Source organism: Peromyscus leucopus, chromosome 14 (assembly GCF_004664715.2).
Source record: "Peromyscus leucopus breed LL Stock chromosome 14, UCI_PerLeu_2.1, whole genome shotgun sequence".
Classification (NCBI taxonomy): Eukaryota; Metazoa; Chordata; class Mammalia; order Rodentia; family Cricetidae; genus Peromyscus; species Peromyscus leucopus.
In genome coordinates this window covers 4,174,393-4,197,235 of record NC_051075.1, presented here as the reverse complement: position 1 = coordinate 4,197,235, position 22,843 = coordinate 4,174,393, and the positions used below count along the sequence as shown (strand labels likewise).

At 42.3% G+C, this 22,843-nt stretch overlaps 1 protein-coding gene across 13 annotated transcripts in view; it reads left to right on the top strand.

Moving 5' to 3' along the window:
• The first annotated feature begins 336 nt into the window (after nucleotides 1–336).
• Nucleotides 337–22,843, top strand: part of Hdac9 (histone deacetylase 9) — an 848,903-nt gene continuing 826,396 nt past the window's right edge. For 4 of the 13 annotated variants that reach the window (XM_037210963.1, XM_037210961.1, XM_037210964.1 and 1 more), the window contains exon 1: nucleotides 339–692. The gene's annotated coding sequence lies outside the window, so the exon portion shown is untranslated. Of the gene's footprint in view, nucleotides 1,282–22,843 lie in introns of all 13 variants that reach the window. The other 9 variants (XM_037210966.1, XM_037210967.1, XM_037210965.1 and 6 more) reach the window with 7 other exon arrangements.

Here is a 22,843-nt window from a genome sequence, read left to right as displayed (position 1 = left end):
GCTCCCCGGTCCCGGAGCTTCACCCTGCGGTCCCCAGCTCCCCCATCTTCCCCCCCAGGGCCCTCCCCTGCTGCCCGCGCGCGTCCTTCCCGCGCCCGCCGCGCCGTGCCGCGCCGCGCCCCCAGGTGTCCCTGCAGCCGGGCTCCGCGGCCCCGCCGCCTCCCGGCCCGCCCCGCCCAGCCTCGCCGGGGCTCGGGCCCGGCCCCGCGGTCTCCCTCCCACCCCGGTCCCCCTCGCGCCCCTCCCCAGCACGCGCTATTTTTAGCTCGTCCTCCGCGCGCCGCCTGCTCGGCGCAGCTCGCCGCCGCCCGCCTCCCGCACGGCGCGCAGCGCCCCAGCCTCGCGCGCCCCCGCCGCCTGCGCCCCGCCGCGCCCCGCCGGCAACTTTCCCTCCCCGCTCGGCCTCCTGCCTCGCCATTCCCTCCTGCGCTGCGGAAGATGGCTGTTTGGAGAAGGGGGCGAAGTTAGGGGGTCGCCGACGCGGGGCGGAGGAGGGCGCACAGCCTCAGCGGGAGCGGGCGGAGGTGAGTGGCACCGCAGCCGGGTCTGGTGCTGCCCGGGAAAGCCCTGGGAATTGGGGGCCACGCGTGCTCCGGGTGCGCCGCGGCTTTCCCTGTCGGGCTCCCTGTGCTGGCAGCGTCTCTGCCGGGACTTCAAAGCCACTTGCTTTGCATCTTGCAGCCCGGAGCTTGGTGGGTACCATTGTCAGAAGTTGGGTGCTGGGTGGTGTTTTTGGTGAAGACCCTGACATTTGGCTAGGCAAGCCAAGGTGAGGGTCGCTGCCCAGGTTTTACTTCGACCCCCTCGAAAAAAACACACACCCGATTCCTGTCGGATCCAAGCCATGATGAAAAGTTTGTACTGCCAACGTGTTGCTTGAGGGGAGAAATACTTAGTGGGGTACCTTTGATGTCTGGAGGGGCACTTCAGTTCCAAGTCAGCACATCAGAATACTGGGTCTGCAGAAAAGTTCGGGTTGGAGGATGGGAGAAGAGGCAGTGCAGCGCCCAGGGGAGGGGAGTGATGGATCGTAATCTTGTTAAGGTAAATTGGGGGTGTCGCATTGGGGATGGGATGCGGAGAGGACAGGGGGGCGTTCCCTGATCCCTGATTGCTTAGCTGGTAGCTGGCTCTGAGAACATCACCCACTTGTCGGCAGTGAGAGGCGCTGGTGCCAGAGGCCTGTGTTTCTGTGTGAGACAGAGTGGGACCGAGCTGCCTTGCAGATCCAAGGCACCGGAGGCTTTGCAGTTCATGGGATGTGGTCTTGAAGAAGTCTCTGTGAGTGAGTTTCCTATGCTCTCATTTCAGGAAAATCTGTCACGCTTGCTTTCCCTGTCAGGAAGGTGTGTGTGTTTCCCCTAAGAGAACTTTCAGATTAACTGTAGCATTTTGAAACCTGTGAGAAGTGCGGTATTGATACATGCACATACCTCACGACTAGGCATATTATGGAAGTGAGATACAGAGGGCTTAAAAAGTTTAGCTCATGCCAGAACAGAAGTGAAGAGTTAAGCACCTCCCCCAATGGTATACCGCTTATGCAACTGAGTATTTTTGGTGGGCCAAGACAGCTTATAGAGTAGTGATTAGGAACTCCCTGTCCTCCGAGCATAATCCAAACCTTGTAGGAATTATTGAAGTCCAGGAAAACGGAGTAAGATCGCATGGACCCATGTTACAGAAAAAACAACCTGAGGTCTTTTGACATTTGAAAAGGTCTAGATGTTATTTTCTGATGCCCCAGAAATCTTTTTAATCCTGTAATTAGTAACAGCACAGAAGTAGTTGTAGTTAATAAATGAGGGCAATTTAAAAATCATGTTTGGAAAGAGATACCTTTGAACTGCTCTTTGGTACTTTGGATGTTTATTATGTAAACTGAAAATTTGTTGTTTTATATATTTGCCTTTTACCAAGGATAAATAGTCTGTCTTATCCTTTTAAACCACTGTTCCAGTTTGAACCAATTTAATCACGCAGACATCAAGTCATTGATGTGCGTTCTGGAAACTATTCGTGTTTAAATGCTTACGAATAACATTGTATTTCAGAAAGAACAGGTAAGTTAGTGGTACAGCGATCCGTTTCCCTCATCTATGTTGTCTGAATGGAGCAAACATCAGGATGAGAAGCATTTACTGTCAACATGTCACACTTGGGGCAAAGCTAAGGTCCTTAGATACGTTCCAGTTAGCAAACAGGCACATGTGCCTTGGGATCCTGAGCCCTGACCTTTGGTGGGCTACCAGCTATGGGGAGAGCGTTGTGATTCCCACTTTGCTCCTGGGTTGATGGTCTCACTATAGAGTGGACAGTTTAGGCATGCAGGAGGAAGGTAAGAGTTTGAAATGAGGTACTAGTGTATAGACAGGAAGCAGATTTCTTTTTACTTCCATCTTCCTGTTCCTCTCCCTCTGAAATTCAGCCTATTGAGCTGCCTTTATTGGAAACTCAGACTAACATTGGCCCAAGACTGTCATATATACAGCATTGTCTGCAAAACTGATGATAATGTTTCTGAAACTTAGATGATTTTTATGATTATTACTGTTTGTGACTAAACTATTTTATTATAGACTTTCTTCATAATTACTGCACACACACACACACACACACACACACACACACACACACACGTGAGCACTATAGATTAGCTTCTCCTTGAGGATTTAAGGAATTTTAAATCTTAAGGCTAACTACAAGATAAAAAGTGAACTCCTTTAATGATACTCATAATTTATAACCTTAATATTTTCATCTAAGGTTATTAAATTTATACGGGCTTCATTTTTTATTAGGATGATTTTCTTGAATTGTTTAAACATAACAACATGTTATACTTTACACCCTCTCAGAGGGGAATGTGTATGTTATTCTTAAATAGAGATATGGAGAAGTAGCTAACAAGGAGAGTCATTCGAGAAACATATGGACATGATAAAATCCTTCTGTATGCAGCATCTGTACCTTCTCATTAGTGAATAGTGAAGCTATGGACTTTTTTTTTTGTGATTACATCCAAATGTGGCTTTTTTATATTTACGCTTAAGTTGGTGGGGACTTTACTGCTTAAAGCCCTTCTTCCAGTGAGTATAGCATACTTAATTTTATTACACACACTCACAGATACATATAAATAACTGTTTCCAGGTTGTTGTTGTAACTCTTAGATTTCTTGATATTTCCTAAAAAAAAAAGAGAGTTAGGTTTTGAAAGAGGATGGCAAGAAAATGGATAGACCCAAGCTGACACACTAGTGAGTTTGCGACACCAAGGACAATATGTGTTTATCATTTTGTTAATCACAAGAGCAAGCTGCTGTGACAATATCAGAGGTTTATATGTTCCTAGACTCTCAAGCCTCAGTGCTGCATGTAGAATAGATTTTTGGGGCCCTTGGTATAGTCACGATGGATAGATTCCTGCTGTTGGAAAACTCAGAGTCTACCACTGTTTGAACATAGATATGCACACATTCTCTCAGGCACTCCATAGCCCACGTCTTGCTCTGACTTCCTTTGGCCTTGCTTTATCAACCTCAGACTCTTAATTCTCTGATCAACGTTCCCTGGGGTTTATCAGCTCACTTGTCAACCTGAGAATCATCAGCAAGAGACCTCTTGATGTGACTTTTGTGAAGGAAGAGTATTCTAGAAGTCAGTAATGGAACACCCACTCCAGAGCCAGATGTTGGTCAGGGATCATGTGATATGTACCAAGGGTGTGTGCTCCCCCCATAGATCTGAAGCTTTGACAGAACTTACAGTCTGAAGATTGTGAAAATCTCATTCTGTGTTGACTTTGCATCTTAATAAATAGATGTTACTAAAAGAAAACACACAGCAGCTTGGCCATCTTTTTCTTCATTCTACTGTGTTCCCTCTATCAAATCTCAACAGGATTTTCAAGATAATTGCCCACATGACTTGTAGCAGCCAGGGTGATAGATAGATGTGTGCTATTGTGCTGCTAGATTCAGAAATGAAATGTATTAGCCAGGACGCAGAGAAAAGCATTGCAGTTTCGTAGAAAATGAAGTCTTATGTAAGCTCACACATATTTGTTGAAAACAATTCTAGGTTTTTTTTTTTTTCAACTAAGGAGACAGTCCCAGACACTTTCTGTTAAGTTAATATATTTTTACTAGCCTTTCTTCTAATTGAGTGCTTCACAAAAGCTCACCTAAATGATTTTCAATATAAAGTACAGGGGGAAATTTGATGATTTTCTGTTGACTGTAATAAATTTGGTTTATAGCTTCAAAGAGAGAAAATTTCTTACCTGTTGTATGATGCAGTAGGCAGATGCTGATGCTGCCAGAAATGGTCCTTTCTTCTTATCTGTACAAAAGATATTGCAGGAAGGAGGTGAGTGTGGAGAGAAGTAGTAGTATCTGTGAGTGTGTGTAATAAAATTAAGTATGCTATACTCACTGGAAGAAGGGCTTTAAGCAGTAAAGTCCCCACCAACTTAAGCGTAAATATAAAAAAGCCACATTTGGATGTAATCACAAAAAGTAGTGAGAAGTAGTGATAAGTGGAATTTTCAAGAAAGGTAAGGTTTGGATAGATTATGTAGTACTCAAAGTATTTAGTAGCTAGTCATGAACACTAATGTCAATTAATTTAAGTACTAAATAAATTTATTAGAGAATATTGATTGTTTTCATTTGCTATTGCTGCTTAACTCATTGCAATGAATTTATCAGCTTAAAACAACCCACATTCCACACAGCTCAACGAGGCCCTCTAATTCTGTGTCACATTAGGACTTGGTCAGGGCTGCATTTTTGTCAGATGCTTGATGGGGGAATGATGATCCTCCAACTTCCCTGTACTGTTAGCATTATTGTCTTCCTGTAGCTGTAGGACTGAGGCTTCCATTTTTTTTTCTGGCTGTCAGCACCAGCCTCTCTCAGCTCTTGGAAGCTCCTGGTAGTGTAGTCCTTTGCTAAGGATCCCCTAACAGGCACCGGTACAACATGGCAGCCTACTTCCTGAGTCTCCATTTCTCTACTTGGGTAGAACAGAGGATATGATATGGTATGGTATGCTACTTTGCCTTTTCCGTGTATATATTAATCTTTGCAAATAATTAATTTATTTTTACTGTGTATGCATTGATGATTTGCCTGCATGCATGTCTGTGTGAGGGTTTTGGGTCCCCTGGAACTGGAGTTACAGACAGTTGTGAGCTACCATATGGGCTCTGGGAATTGAACCTGGCTCCTCTGAAAGAACAGCCTCTGGTTTTAACCACAGAGTCATCTCTCCAGCCCGTACACACACACACACACACACACACACACACACACACACACACACACACACAGTGTATATATATATATATATATATATATATATATATATATATTATATGTATAACCAATATATAATGCAGTCAGCAGAGTGACATCATCACCTTTGCTACATTCTATTGGTTCTGCTTATATTTAAAGGAGACCATTGAACAAAGGCATGACTCACTGGAGGTCACCTTAGGATGTGTCTACCACATTGTCTGGCTTATAAAATCTCTAGTACAGTGAGTAGACCTGGCTGAGTAGCCACTCCCTCAGGAGCAAAGCTCAAAATACCATTTCAGAACTGATCCTGTGAGATACTTTTGCTGCTGCCCACACCCCAGCTTTTGTAAGGGGAGTTATGCTTTGTCACATAAGAGAGGATTCTCTGTATGTGTGTGTGTGTATATGTGTGTGTGTGTGTATGTGTGTGTGTGTGTGTGTGTGTGTGGTTCAGTTATTATGGCCAAAAAGAATGTCATATTTTTACTGCTGAGGGAAAGAGAAAGAAAAAAAATTAAAGAATGAACAATTGTTTAACAGAATGTTTAAACTTTTGACCAGCTGAGGCTATCTGACTGGAGTTGTGCAAGTCCCTTGGAGAGAGCTCTTTGGGGGTTTAGGATAGTGTTGGTTGTGAAGCTCCACAGTGGAATGATCATGGTGAGAACATAATGCACATTTTCTTAAATTGCTAGCATGCATTAGCCTAAGAACTGATTTAATTCATCTTAAATGTTGTTTCAAATGCAGAAGGCTTTTAAGGGATTGGGTCCACCATTACTTTCAAGGATCCAGCACTATGATTTTGGAGCCCCACAGCATGGCCTTCCAAAGTCTGTCTGCTGAAAACAGACTCAAGGCCACTCAGAATCACAGTGCTATCTGTGACCCCAAGATAATAGGATGCTATATAGGAGCTTTGGCCTGTAGAACACATCCTATTCTCTAAACGCTTTTCTGAGACAATTTGATCAAGTCCAGACCTCCACTCTGGCAGCCTGGTCCACATTTCCCCTCTGCCGCTTCCTTTCCCATCCCCAGGGAAAGGGAGACTTTGAAAGGTTAACTACCTTGCCCAGGGTCATTCGACTATGGGAGGCATCAGAAATTGAATGCAGGTCTGATTTCAGAGCCCATAGTCTCTGCTCACATTCTGTACTCACAGCAGTCAGTGTAGTCTCCGGGGGAAGCTGTTCATGCACACATTGAAGTATCTCCGCTGGAACTGCTCTTGGGGTCCGTCGTTCACCTTGAGAGAACTGCACACTGGAAGACGCTAGCTGGCCAAAGGTTCAAGTGAGAGCGGACGCTGCATCATGCTTCCTTTTATTTTCCCAGCAGGAAGCACGGATTATAGGTCTCTCTTAGATCTAAAAGTGAGCAGAGGTGGAGGCTGTTCATTTTTATTTGAACTTTCCATTTTGGTGAAAATCAAAAGCTCTGAGTCCATTTTCTCTCCATATGTAGATTTCTACTATTAAGTTAAATCAGGGGACATTATGAATTCCCATCCCCTCTTTGGCCATAGGGTTCTTTCTTTAGCTTTTTCAGATGCCGCTGTTTTGATCTACTTGAAAAGTCTATTGAGGCATTCTTTCTTTGTTCTTCTATTACTAGGCCCTCCTTTCTACTCTGTGGTGCCTCCGAATTCTATTCATAGATATTCTGCCCCTTTCTTCTATTTTATGTACTTAAATCTCTCCTTTAAATGGCTCTTGTTCCATTGATCAGAATCATTGGCCCAGATCCCCTTCCTGCTTCCCTGTGAAATACAAGCTTGGTGTGGGACCCCGGAAATCTCATCTAATTTCTGTTAATTTTACAGAGTGATGCTATGTACCCCAATACACTTGAGAAGTCGTTAAGAGTTCCCTGAATATTTTAGTCAAACTACAAACATTTAAAACTGAATATTCCACAAAAATTCTCGGGTTGGACTGTGTTAGGTCAGGAGCATTCCATGGAGGACAGATAGGCGGGACACTGTGATTGCTTCCCTTGGGTCCAAGTGTCTACCCTTGCTTGTTGAACACTACAGTTTACGAAGAGGGACTGTGAGTCACTCTCAGCTAAACTGGAGAAGACAGCAATATCCTAATCCCAAGTAGGATTCAGAAAACCTTGAAACAAACTTGTTTCTCTCTGTGAGTTGTAGCTTTTTATTTAGAGATAGGACTCTAGCAGCCTCCGCTCTCTGCTTGCCTCTGTTTTGTTCCCTGACTAGACCCAGCTTAGCCTGAGTACCTTCGCATGGTAAACTGTTGCTGTTAGCACGCAGCTTGAATTTTAGAAAGTTGGGAACAGCCAGGCTGAGGGAATTAATCAACATGTAAAATACCCAACTGTTTTGTTTCTGGAGCGGGCATTTCCGAGGCCAGTCCTACCACTCACTTTCCTGGGATTATGTCATGCAAGCAGCACTCAGTGGAGAGCTGAGGTTCCCCCCTGCAATTAGAGGACTGAATGGCTTGTTCTCTGTTTCTCTTCTCAGTGCATGTTCTGATCAGAGACATCAAGTCCTTGTTTTGTAGCCATTCCGACCTTTGCTCCTTTGTGGCCTTGCTGGGGCACTGCGCCCTGTAGGAGTGTCCCTCTTAGGAAGCTGAGCTCCCTCTGCTTTGCTTTGCTGATGGGCTCAATGTGTGACCTATCTTTATTGTGACAAATCCTCTGCTCACAGCAGGTTCTCCTCACCTCACTCTTCTCCAGATTCCTTATACGATTTTACAATGACATCTGGGGTTCTCGAAGGATTAGAAATTGAATTGTAGTATTAATTTTTAAAACCCATGGTAGAAGCTACTGCATGAAGAAATTCTTTACATGTATGTATTTACTTATTTATTTATTTGGGGTCTGGAACACAGCATTCTCATACTTTCGAAATGTAGCCATATATTTCATGTATTGGGCAATTTGCACATGTGTTTGTGGCCTCTGTACTTTCTCATGGCTCTCTCCAGAACTATGACCCCTCCCTGACCATACCTTGATGGGAAGGGCAGAGGTTATACTTGCTATTCAAACAAAATGCCACAGGAATAATGCGCTGATTTTGTCCAGCCTACTAATTATTATTTTTATTAAGCATTTCAGTTAAGTGTGTGGTGACATAAAATGTAATGCTTTTGTTTGTAGATTTTAGGAATTATTAAAATTCAAACTCAGTCTCAGTAAACAAATATTAAATGTGCACCACAGAACTGGTAACTGGTAAGATGAAAAGAGAGAAAGAGAGAGAGAGAGAGAGAGAGAGAGAGAGAGAGAGAGAGAGAGAGAGAGAGAGAGAGAGAGAGAGAGAGAGCACGGAGCTGTGTGACAAAAGATGCGGACCATTGAAACCAGTTTGCCAGCGTTGGGTGTGGGGTGCAGGGGGGAGCCTCAGATCCTGTTTCTGTTTAATCCAGTCTAAATTTCACGTCAGTATAAAGTGCAGAAAATATCCCTTCAACAGTAGCTTTTAAACAAGTACCTGATATTAACTTCCAGGCCCTGTTTGCTGGTTCAGGGTAATCAGATTCCATATGTGTCTGAGACTAAAATTCTACCAGTAAAAATGTTAGTTTTAAATGCAAAATCCACTGAAGATGCTGTAAGTTTTCCTGTTGTTCTTTTGAAAAATGTGATTAACACTGTGGAGATATTGGATTCTGTTTCAATGAGCAAAGTGCATTCGGAGATGGCCAGAATGAAGAGTAGCTGGGGTGGAGACTACGTGGAGATGTGATGGCTGAGCACAGGGTGCAGGATGCTGACCTTCAAGAGTGCTTTTCAGTGTTGAATTTACCCTGCCTTTCCTCTGATCAGGCATCTGTGGTGTGGTTTGATACAGTGCCTCACCCTGGCTGGCCTGCCACTCACCCAAGTAGTCCAAGATGGCCTTGAACTTGTAGCCATCCTCCTCTGCGCTTGGATTGCAGGTGTGAGCCACCCAGGCTGGCCAGACTTGATCTGCCTTTGTCTTGCGTGACTGCAAACACTGACAGAAACAGTGGGATGCCTGCTCTGTGGCACTGTCTTCTTTTAAGTGCTCATTCAGAAGTTAGTGAAGACAGATTTATAGTCATCTCTCTAGGTCACATCTCAATAAAAACCCAAAATGAAGAAAGAATTCCACATCTGACTAATAGATTTGTGCTTAATTTACCAAAATTAACACATTTTGCATCATGCCCTTCCTTTGGGGGCATCAACTAGACTGAAAGAAACTCTTTGAGATCAGAGAGTGAGCCCAGTTTTTATTGCCTTTCACAGAATGAAGTATACTAGTTACAGCTGATGCCTAAAAAATGTTGTTTGACCTACCAGCTCTTCAGATGTTATTATTTCTTATTGCACTGTGAGTCCACAAGTGCAGGGCTTATTTTGTCTTAATGGTTAATACACTGACTCACACTCGAGAAGTGCTTAGTAAAGGTTCTAACTGGCTTTGTCCATGCTCCGTAGACCTCTTCCCTCCTGCACTGCTCCTGTTGCCGTTCTGGGCATCCGCTCTCTGCTGTGGGCCTTCTGCCTGTGAAGGTCTATGCGCGTGTTTCCCAACATTCTGCCTGTGAAGGTCTATACGCGTGTTTCCCAACATTCTGCCTGTGAAGGTCTATACGCGTGTTTCCCAACATTCTGCCTGTGAAGGTCTATACGCGTGTTTTCCAACATTCTGCCTGTGAAGGTCTATGCGCGTGCTTCCCACCATTCTGCCTGTGAAGGTCTATACGCGTGTTTCCCAACATTCTGCCTGTGAAGGTCTATATGCGTGCTTCCCAACATTCTGCCTGTGGATGTCTATGCACGTGCTTCCCAACATTCTGCCTGTGAAGGTCTATGCACGTGTTTCCAAACATTCTGCCTGTGGAGGTCTATATGCGTGCTTCCCAATACCATCGCTACATGTGTCTGAGCAGCAGCAGTGTGCCCTCCCCAGTGGGGGGCAGAGACTTGAGTTTACTTCACTTGGTTTTAATCACTGGTCTCATTGGTTGGTGGAGAGTGCATGCCCAATGATAATGCCTTGTCTCATAATCATTTGCTCTTTTATTCGATAACTGTGACTTATTTTTGGACTGGTAGGCAGTCGTTATTTGATTTTGTTGTTAGCGGATGGAAGAAGTGAGAAGTACTATACTGTAGCACTTCAAAGACTGCAACTTGTTTCATCATGTTGCCGTCATTCTTTTCCCGAGTGGCCAGCCATGTTGAACGTCAGCCCTCAATCTGTCCATCTGATTTGTTTCTTCATCATGTCCTATTTAATCTGGAGGCCTGGCCTTACTCACCACTTTACCCAAACTGCCCCCCATATCTCTCTCTCTCTCTCTCTCTCTCTCTCTCTCTCTCTCTCTCTCTCTCTCTCTCTCTCTCTCTCTCTCTCTCTGAGCAGGGCTTTCTTACACCTGCTAGTTTCTACATTTTCATCTTCTTCTTTCCTAGTAAGCCATTTAAACTTGGACCATCTGTGTTACTTTTACTAACACCACCACCTCTACCATCATCCTTACCCCCATCATTGTTGTTTGCCATGCTAGCCCGTATTTGAGATTATGGACTGCGTTTGCTGGTATACTGAACATATTTAAAATTGATTATTTTAAAAAAAATGCTATCTTTAGATAATTCTTATCTGCTATTGATTTCTTTGTCCATCTTGCCTTTTGACCTTTTTCTGTTGTGTGTGGGGGGAATGGGGAGCCTTAAAAGAATTGAAACATATCAGAATTCAGTTACTACATAAATAATACAACCGTCTTGAGTTTCACAGGTGTTTCCAAAATGCATGAAATCAGTACCGTGGAATGGCTTGTTGAGGGCAGGGGTTTCCTATGTTGAATTACCAGTATCTTTCACACAGATTGCAGATCTGTGAGAACAAGACTCGATTATCATCCTTCACACACATGTTGGCCTTGGTGTTGCCTATGCAGATATATTGTCTCATCTAATTCCTACACATACTCTGAGTCTATTCTAGCGGCTAACTACGCAGATGAGACAAACCCTCATCTAACTACTGAGACAAACCCTGCTGACACGCAGCAACCTATTAGACATTTCTACTAGTTTTGATTTCCTGTTGGCATTTTAATGCTTGTCTTAGATGGTGAAATGTGAATGTACAGATTTCTGCAGAGGCTTACCTTTCTCCAGCTCAGCTTAGTCACCCTACAGCTCTGTGGTACGTCAGCATTTCTATTCATGATGAGACACACAAAAGGCTCTACAGTATGCTTTCTGGATGAATCACTCCCTCTCCTAAGTCAGTTTTGTGTGTACTGGTTTTTCATCTTGAAACCCACCATCCCCTCGTCCCCCAAATTCCATTGCATTTTCTTTTCCATTTCAGCAGCACCACTCACTGAGAGAACTTGCAGATGTCCTTGGGAATAGAGTTCATGGAACCAGAGAAAACCTCAGCAGCGATCTATAGAATTTGGACTCACATATCCACAGTCAGGCTTTGACACTTATTGCTTCCACCAGCCTCTGAAGATGGACAATCTACCCCTGCTTTGTTACCTTCTCTCCAAATCTCCCTGATAAACACTTCCCTTAGAAAGTCCTGATGCTGTGTATTTGGGCCTGTGTTCATTTGCAGTGGCTGGGAAATAAGGGGTTTGTTATAAATATATTTTAAAATCTCTTATGTACCTGTCTGACCTAATTTTTAACACTTATCTACGTGAATATAAATATTTGACTTTAGTATTACACAAAGCAGTAGTGTTTGCTGTTTACAAAGTTCAGGAAAAAAAGCCACTTCCTCAGCTTCTGTACTGACTGCTGGCTAACTACAATAGTCCTTTGAAGTTACTACTTTATGTCTATGGAAACAAATGTCATAAATCCAGCTTCTATTATATTTTCAAAGGAATAAAGTCAAATATGGTGGCATTTTGGGATAATGGCTATAGTTTTAATTTCTACAGCTTGACAGATCTGAAATATTCTATGTGAATTTGTGATTTTGAAGTAGTCACTGAAAAACATGGATATTTGCTTCCTGTCCCGGGGCCAGGGAAATGCTCAGAGGGGAAAGCTCACTCCACAGGACAAGGAGCACAGCTCAGATGGCAAGCGTCATGAAGATGCCAGGCAGGCATGGCGGCAGCTGATAACCTCAGCACTGAAGAGGCAGAACCACCTGCTCAGCTGGACTGGCTGAATAGGTGAGCTCTGAGTTCACACGAGAGACCCTGCTCAATATCCAGGTGAAGAGCTATTGAGAAAGAAACCCAGTATCAATCTCTGACCTCTACAGACATGAACACACATGTTCATGTTCACTCTAAACATATGCATCTTATCCAGACACACAAACAATAAAGGCTAAACCAGAATTTTCCTTTCTTAGATTAGGGCCCATAAACTGGCCAAGTCAGGGGTCTCATATACTCAATTTCCCTTTTCTTAGGGTTTATATCATTTATTTTTAATTTTAAAGGATTACTTCCTGGCATCCCATGTCTTGAAAACTATTGTTGTATATACTTTGTACACAATTTAAATTTTTCTCAAACAAGAAGGCAGATCTAGTCTCTCTTGCTATTCAGAACTATTCTTTTTTTTTTAAATTCTCCCACATGATTCATTACAATAGTCAGTTGTGACAGCACCATCAAATTTCTACTTATTAAAGTTTCTAGGCATTTTAGACCTCATCACTAACATAAATATTCCTGTTCACCTGACAGTGTCTTTAACTAGAAAAACAAATAAACAAAAACATCATCTGCTTTCCTATTTTTCTAAAACTAATGGCCATGTGGACTTGCTAGTTTTTTACTTTCAATTCCTACATAAAAATTTTGGCATTTAACTGAATGCATTCTCTGCTCTGTCTTCAACTGGCCACCTCTGTAAGTTTTTAATTATTACTTATTTTTTGAAATTATTATTATTATTTTTGGTATTCCTTACAAACTTTTTTTTAGTATTTTACAATACCATTCAGTTCTACATATCAGCCATGGGTTCCCCTATTCTCCCCCTCCCACCCCCTCGCCTTACCCCCAACCTACCCCCCATTCCCACCTCCTCCAGGGTAAATCCTCCCCCGAGGACTGTGATCAACCTGATAGACTCAGTCCAGGCAGGTCCAGTCCCTTCCTCCCAGACTGAGCCAAGTGTCCCTGCATAAGCTCCAGGTTTCAAACAGCCAACTCATGCAATGAGCACAGGACTTGGTCCCACTGCCTAGTTGCCTCCCAAACTGATCAAGCCAATCAACTGTCTCACCTATTCAGAGAGCCTGATCCAGCTGGGGGCCCCTCAGCCTTTGGTTCATAGTTCAGGTGTTTCCATTCATTTGGCTATTTTTTTTTCAATAATTGAGTAAACCCGAATTTTATTATAAGCCACAGTCGTCCTAGGGACCTCCATGCTATATATATATAGCCTCTATGGTTCTATGGGTTGTGGTCTGATTGTTCTTTATTTTATATCTAGAATCCACTTATGAGTGAGTACATACCATGACTGTCTTTCTATTCAGAACTATTCTTAATAACTGGATAATGTTGGTGGATGCTTGCAATCCTAACTTCTGAGGAGACTGAGGTGGGAGCCAGCCTGGTCTATTCTGAAAGGACCTTATCTCAATTCACTACAACAACCCAAAAAAACATAAGCAATCTAGCAAGAAGCAAACAAAAAAACTATCTTTTTCACTGAAAAAATTTTTTTATACAATATATTCTGATCATGGTTTCCCCTCTCCCAATTCCTCCCTACTTCCCCAACTCACCCAACTCCATGCTCTTTCTTTCTCTTTCTCTTTAGAAAACAAACAGGCAAAAACCCCATTAAAAAAACCCAAACAAACCAGAATTAAAAACAAAAAACCAAGAAAACCACATATACACACCCATGAAACACAAAATCAAAAACCATAATATATGAGCAAAAAAAAAAAAATAGTAAGACCAAAAAGCCCCCCCAAAAAAGCAATGTGAGACAAATGTCTACAAAAATCCCATTGAGTTAGTTTTGTGTTGGCCATCTCTGAGCATGGATCCAACAAACCCTTAAGTGTGGTTACTATATCCAGTGAGATTTCATTGGAGAAGCTAATTTTTTCTTTCAACAGCTGTCAATTGGAGATAGAGGCTCGTGTCCAGTTCCCCCCTCAGTGCTGGGACACCCAGCTGGTTTGAACTAGTGCAGGCCCTGTGCATGCTGCCACAGTCTCTGTGAGTTCATGTGTGTCCGTCTGTTGTGTTGGAGTTTTTTGAAGCTCTGTTTTCTTGGTATCATCCATTCCCTCTGGCTCTTATAATATTTCTGTCTCTTGTTCAGTATAGTTCCCTGAGCTCTGTGGGAAGGGCTTTGATGAAGAAATCCCATTTAAGGCTAAATGTTCCCAAATCTCCCACTCTTTGCACATTGTCCAGTTGTGGGTCTCTGTTTTACTTTCCATCTACTGCAAGAGGAAGCTTGTCTGATGATGGCTGAGTGAGGTGTGGGTGTCATTAGAAGTCACTTAGGTTTTCTCCTAAGCCCATGGCCTGTCTAGTCTCAGGTACTTGGCTACCCAGGCAGGGCCAGGCCTGGGTTTCATCTTGTAGAGTGGGCTTTAAAGCCAATCAGAAAGTGATTGTTTACTCCCGTAACATTTTACGCCCCTGTTGTACCAGCATGCCATGCAGACATGTTACTGCTGTAGAAAACAGGAGTTGTTGTTGGGTTGGTAGTTACCTTTCTCTTCTGATAGTGAGCAGAGTATTTTCAGTACCATGAACACTAGTCAGTAGGGTATTATTTCTAAGCTAGTCTGAGACTAAGAAGTTAACTTTGTTGAGAATAATAATTTATAGACTTTTAAGTGCATATGAGATGCTGCTCTGGGGGCTGGTAAGTGTGCTCTGCAGGTAAGTAAAGGTCTTACCTCCAATCTGATCCCCTTAGTTTGACCCCCCAGGATCTATGTAGTAAGAGGAGAGAACCGTTTCTCATACTTGGTCTTCTGACTGCCACTTGCATGCCATGACATGTGACCCACAATGAATAAGAAAAAAATATAATTAAGAAAAAGGATAGTACTGTAGAAAAATACCATGATTTAAAAAACGATGGGAGCCAAGTAGCTTTGAATAATATACTTTTGAACATTGTATATGCGAATGAGTATAAAACAGCTTATGTATTACTGTATTTTAATTAGCATCATCTTTTATGGATCTTGTTTAGGGGGTTCTACAGTTCATGTAGCGGCCTCTAGAATGCTCATATGTTCAGCAACAGTGAACTTTGTGCCACTGAGTTACATTATTTTTAATCCACTCACATGTTTGAGTGATAAAATATAGCACTGTGAACTAATATGAGAATAAAGCGACAAAATTCAGGAGCATATCTTGCCATAGTGAGCACATCTTGCCACTTTGAGAGTTTTCTGGCATTAAGGGCACAATTGACTGTGAGAATGTAAGAGAATCTTTGAGGTGGTATAGTTCCATATGCTGTGGGAATATGTCAATGATTTTTAATTTTGTAATTTGAGTTTTTAATGTAGTCGTTTGAAAGCTGGTTGTTAAGCATGGCAAGAAGACCAGAGCTGCTTTAGAGTGCTTTAGGCAAATAATTTTGTGAGAAGAAATTAAATTAACTTTAACTTTCTTCAGGACTGAAATAAATATCAGCACTGTGATGCCAAAACTTGTGGTGTTGTTATGTTGCTGTTTCCAATATTTGAACGTAAAGGTTAGGCCAGATTTATATACTCCTATAAAACTGAACCAATAATGTAAATAATATATAGAATTTTAAGCACAGAATTTCAAATGGAAAAATACCTCACTGGTGAGAGACCACAGGTTGTCTCTTAGTATTTTTTCCTCATTGCCTTCAAATGCAGGCTGAAGAGTACCTTCTGTAGGCTAAAGATGATATCTGTTAGCCTCTCTTGCAGCTAGGAATTTCAGCCCATGGCAGAGTTCTGTGTATAAGATGTAAATGGATGCGATTTATGGGACTTCCAGGTTCTTGAAGGGCAGAGACATGCAGAGTCATCCCTTTCCCTTTCCCTGTTGCTGGAGGGTGGATATGCACTCGGGGATACGCACTTGGACCATGCTGTGGAGGCCAGCGACTGGTGGATGGTGGGGCAATAGGCTTTTTACAAAGGCATGGGCCCAGGATGATGACTTTTGCCTTCCGTGGATTTGTCAAAATAGATTGGAGTCATATCTAAACTGTTACTGTGGCTGTCTGTCACTTAGAGTCAAAGCGATATGTCCTGTTACCATCATGTTTGCATTTAAAAATGTTAATTGTTGCCTTTTGTAATTAAATTAAAAACCACCAAGTGGCTATGCACCATAGAGATGTAAACTTTTAAGAGCCCCCCTCCTTTTTTAAAAAAATAAATCAGTGTCTTATCAGCTAAGGCAGGTAATACAGTTAAATCCAGGGGCCTTTCTCTGTGAAATTTAGATACAAATTTAAGTCACAAAATCCTGATGCTGACTTGGGAGGAAATCAAGGCTTGGGAAGAGAGGAGAGCTAAATTATCCCTCCATTTTATTTTCTTGCAGTCACAAAGTATTGCTCCCATTTTTCTGTGTTCTGTGTTTCTTAGCTGTTAAGTAGCAAAGTCTCCTTTTAGTCTCCTGCGTGAAATACTTCCCTGTGCTGTTTCACTCTGTCTGTGGTGTCTCCTCTGAACATGGCTGTCCTGGACACTGGCGTAGCCCAGAGACCAGTTTCTTCCACAGCCTCTCCCCTCATCTCTTTCATGGATGCTTTTTAATCCAGCCCTGTAGAGTGGGCAGACTTTGATTCTTGGCTAATTTTCCTCTTTCTCTTGTGTAAGGGATGTAGCTAGAGTTTTCCTGCCTTGCCCACAGTCAGGACAAATCTTTGTCACCCGCCAGTCCCACAGCTGCTCAGACCCAACCAAGTAAACACAGAGACTTATATTGCTTACAAACTGTATGGCCGTGGCAGGCTTCTTGCTAACTGTTCTTATAGCTTAAATTAATCCATTTCCATAAATCTATACCTGCCACGTGGCTGGTGGCTTACTGGCGTCTTCACATGCTGCTGGTCATGGCGGCGGCTGCAGTGTCTCTCTGCCTCAGCCTTCCGCTTCCCAGAATTCTCCTCTCTTCTTGTCCCACCTACTTCCTGCCTGGCCACTGGCCAATCAGTGTTTTATTTGACATACAGTCCATCCCACAGCAAAGGGAGGTGACAATCCGACCATGTGTAGACATGTTTTGATAATTGTGCACAAATTTAAAGAAATGTTAAACCAATTGGTAATATTTATTAACAGGATATGCTAAGTACAAGTCTCATTTATGTGATCTAGGAGAAAGTCTGACCACATGATACCTACATTTCTTCGAGCATTATGGTCAGAGTGGTTACAGCTGCAGCCTTTAGATTCTAGCTTTTTTGTTTCAATTATATATTATACCCTGCTGCTTACATCGTGCATATTTTGTTTTCCCTAATTGTATTTTATGTAATTGAAATCTGTCATATTTATTTTCTCCAGCAATAATTTTTAATCAATCTTTCTGAAGGGTGTTTCCTTGTCTTTTCCTCTTCCAGTTCCAATTCCACCTTCCCATTTTTGTTTCTGTCTTCAGTAACCATATTGTCTTACCTTTCTGCCTTGCCTTGTGGTAGAATTCTGACTTTAATGCCTTTTGCCTTAACTGAGTTCTTTAATCATCCTTTATACTTTATACATCCAGGGAGACTTTTCTAATATCAAAAAATAATGTTTGCCACAGTCATTTGAGAAACAGTTTTAAAACAGTTACTCAAAAAGTTAAATATAGACCTAGCTACTATATAACCTCCCAACACTACTCCCAAGTATAGGGGACAGGGGGAGGGATCAAGAGAGGAGAAAGAAGAAGAAGAAGGAGGAGGAGGAGGAGGAGGAGGAGGAGGAGGAGGAGGAGGAGGAGGAAAGAGGGGGGGGGACAGAGAAGGGGTTTTTGAACAAAAATGTATGTATGAATGTTTCCAGCCATCTATAATAGCAAACAGTAGAAATAGTCCAACTATCTACTACCTTTGAATAGATTTTAAGTGTTATATCTGCATATTAGCATATAATTGTGCATAATAAATAGGAATGGAGTGCTGGTGGCGGATGGGAATCATGAATGTTATACTGTGTGAAACAGGCTTTTAAGACCATGCTTTGTGTGACACTGTGCATATGAATGGGGCATGTGGAGGGAAGCAGGCTGTGATTGCCGGCAGATTTGGGATTTCTTTGGGTGGGGCAATGGAAAGGCTATGAGATTAGGTGGAACTGATAGTTGCATCAACTCTGTGATTATTAATAACCACTGGATTATATTGATTAAATGGTAAACTTCTAAACATATGAATTATAACTGATAAAGTAGGTAATAGAACCAAACCAAATGGGAATGACATAGAAATGAAGAGATTAGCCAAGATGTATTCACCCAAAGCTTGCCGCCAGAAAATCTAGAAAGCAAATCTTTTGATTTCAATCTATGTATGTCTCATGTCACATAGTTTTAAAGTTTTAATTAAAATATGGCTGGTTCAGTGCAGACAACCAGGTGATTTTATAGGAGACTTCATATCAGTCTTTCTTCCCATCCCCATCTTGGTTAGGAGGGTGTCCTTTGCCATCTGTGCTGGCTGGTTTTATGTTGACATAACAAGCTAGAGTCGTCTGAAAGGAGGGAACCTCAATTGAGAAAATGCCTCCTTATGATCCAGCTGTAAGGCATTCTCTTAATTAGTGATTGATGGGGAGGGCACAGCCCACTATGGGTGGGGCCACTCCTTGTCTGGAGGTCGAAGGTTCTATAAGAAAGCAGGCTGAGCAATCCATGAAGAGCAGGCCAGTGACCAGTACTTCTCCATGGCTTCTGCATCAGCTCCTGCCTCCAGGTTTCTGACCTGCTTGAGTCCCTGCCCTGACTTCCTTTGGTGATGAACGGTGACATGGAAGCATAAACCAAACAAGCTCCTTCCTCCTCCAGTTGCTTTGGTCATGGTGTTTCATCACAGCAATGGTAACCTTGACTGGGACATCATGATGAATATTAACTGTCTTTTTTCTCATTTCCATCTAGTTTGAGAATTCTCCATGATAGCTTTTCCTCATCCTTCCCCTTTAATTTGTACAATTCCCCTCTCCCTGCCCAGTAATTCTCTGTGGAAAGTACTTGGCCAATTTTGAAATGAGTGGATATCCTCAGGGCTATCCAATACAGCTGTGTAGGACAGCTTTTACATTTGCAGTGTTAGGTCAGAGATCTAAGGACCTAAGAAAGGTTAAATTTAAGGCATAAAGTGGGTGTTAAAACAGCATCTTCCAAGCCGGGCGTTGGTGGCGCACGCCTTTAATCCCAGCACTCGGGAGGCAGAGCCAGGCGGATCTCTGTGAGTTCGAGGCCAGCCTGGGCTACCAAGTGAGCTCCAGGAAAGGCGCAAAGCTACACAGAGAAACCCTGTCTCGAAAAACCAAAAAAAAAAAAAAAAAAACAGCATCTTCCCCAACATCCTGTTGAATGTGCCTTGCTTTTCCAAACAATGTTTCTTTCTTATGTCAGAAAAGCGTTAAGTCAAAATTCTTATCTTAACATTAATTCTACTTTTGATTTGTTTCCTGTATATTGGTAAATAATGACTGATGTTTTCTCTTGGAAAATGAAATTATACTTGCTTATAAAGCACTCCTTTTTTACCTTTGATATTTTTATGGAGAGAAATTCATTTCTATCATATGACATTTCTTTTGGGGTCCTGTTACTAGAGTTTGCGGCAAAGATTCGAGCACAGGTTATTCTCTTAGAGGCAAAAGGCAAAGTAAACATGAGGTTCAGAGTAGGAGTCAGGGAGATGGTGTATGAAATCAGCTCTGGCTCTGAACAAGAGAAATGGAAATCTGGGGATGCTAGGGAAGCCACACTTGGGAGCTGTCTCCCTCAGAAACAAGTCACCTATAGTCTTTTTTTTTTTTTTTTTTTTTTTTTTTTCTGTAAAACTGGTTACTCTTTAGTTGAGGACTGCTTCTAGAGGATGTAAATCCCCTGAGCTTTTATTCTGCAATGCAGTCCAGAGAAAGCCTTTGGGCAAAGAAATGAATACATTGGCAGTTGGAAGCCTGTGGGCACATGTTCAAGCAGTAATGGGCATGGGGTGTGGGTGGCGTTAACAGAATCCACTGTAAATACAGGTAGTGATCCTTGTAGGAAGAGAGCTAAACTGTGAAAAAGACCAGAATTGAAGTTAACTTTTCTCAGGAACTCCCCCCACCCCAGATAAGCACCTACTGTGTGAAGTGCTTTTCCAGGCAGCAAGCAGGCTAAGGCAATCCTTTTGTAGAGGGCACTCAGCTTTGTGAAGTTCAGATTCCCTTGTACATACAACGTCTTCCTTTCTTTCAAATGTGAATGTCATCTTAGATACATGCTTGAAAATACTTTGAAGACTTAAAGAATTCTTTCAAACTTATTAAGATACCTACCCAAATTTACAGTGAGAATGCTATGTAGAAATGGGACAGTCAAATTATTCTGCCCTGGATGTTGACCTGTACAAAGCCTGCTCCTGCTTTGGGTAACATGAATCTGGTCTCTGGGTAATGTGTGTAAGAGTGAATTTCTAAGTTCTGTGTAAGCAATAAAGGTACCACAGGGATGGTTATTTTTAGCCAGTCAGCAGTGAAGACAGCCCAGGGAAAGTAGATGAAATGAACCTTGAAGTAATAGGTAGAAATTAGCCGTGTAGAAATGGGAGACCTATGAAGAAACAGTGCATTCCAGGAGAGCCTGAGTAGAGCCCTGGTGCAAACACAGGTGTCAGTCCAATCTATTCAGGTGAAGTGTTTGGACTCATGGGATGACCAGGAGAGCTTGTGGACCTGTCCATTGTCAACTAGCCCTGTGGTCTGTGACTGGTCACATAAACCTTCTTAGCCTCTTTACTGAATTTGAGGACTCTAGTTCTGTTTATAGTGTAAGTTTGTTTTAAGGACATAATATAAGAATAACTCCAGTAAATCATTGTCTTACTCCATTTGGAATGCTGTAACCAAATTCTTCAGACTGTGATTTATAGTGTATTTGGTTCACTGTTCTTGTGGTTAGAAAGTCCAAATAACATGTGTTAGATTCTGGTGTGAGCCTCCAGACTGAATCCTACCTTCTGGATGGTACGTCTAGACAGGGTCACTTGACATTCCTTATCAAACAATCACCTCATGTGTAAGAACAAGTGCATTCCTTCATTAATCCCTGCACAAGGACATTGCCTTTATCACTCAACTGCCTTCTGCTAGCTCCTTGTCTTAAAGACTTACCATATCTCAATTCCATTACACTAGAGACCAAGTTCATGAGCCTCTGAGAGACAACTATGTCCAAACCATAGAGGTTAGGAAAGTAATCAGAATAGATCAAAATCTCTTCTTTGGTTTTTCTACTGGTGTAGTTTGGGATTGTAAGTCATGGTTCCTGAAGAAGCTTCCAGCCCCAAGTAAAATGAGCTTCCCCAAGACTTATGTATTAGTCCCACAACATCACAAGAGTAAAGGATTACAATGTTAAAAGAATTTGAGAAACCCTTGTACTCTCGATGGACTTTATAGAGAGTTCCAATGAGATGTTGGCCACTCTGAGAAGGCTGTGAGCAAACAAACATTTACTTTGTTTAATATTGTGCAGTAGATTTATCCATTTCCTAATTTCTTTCCCCTTTAAGACAATACCTGTTCACTACTTTTCAAGAATTCTGACTTCTAGTGGACCAAGAAATTTACTAATAATTATATATCAGCATTAAAATGGTCTACCACCGAATGAATCCCTTGTGAATGTCTTTAAAAAGTAGAAATTGGGCTGAGGGTGTCGCTAGTTGACAGAACACTTGTTTAGCCGTGTGAGGCCTGGTTTCATCCATAGCATCAAAAAACAAAACATCATTGCCACTTCAGTGCTGAAGGTCTGGTGCCGTGCTTCAAATCCCAGCACTTCCTTTGAAAAAGTACTTTTGTAGACTTTAGAGTCTCCCTTTGGACATTCGTGTGAGGTAGTTTAGAGGACACCTTCATGTCAGCCATTATGTGATCTTATACATATTTCATTTTTTACATTGTATTGCCCTTTGTATCTGTTCTGCTTAGGCCTCAGGCCTTAGACCTCTTCAGAAAGATTTTTTTTATTACTTGAGATACTATATGAAAACATGCAACTGGATAATTCAGAAAGTTTATTTCAAAAAAATAATTGGAGTTATGTCATCATCATTAAAGTAAGTGGCTAACTTTCAAGGTGAGCGGCTTTAAAGGGAGAGCAGCCGCATAGATACTCCTCTCTCTGCAGGACAGACGCTTTGTCATTTCCTAGGGGTGAAAGGAGCTTCAGCCTCTTCCCATGAGCTGTCTCTGCTTGGCAGATGCTTATAATCCTGTGGGAAGACATGGGTTCAAAGGAGCAACCCTTGCGGGGCCTGAGAACAGTGACGGAATGAACAAAGTGTTAAGAAAGTGCAGAGGAGGACTTGCTGCAGGTTCAGAAATACCCTTGACAGCACAAG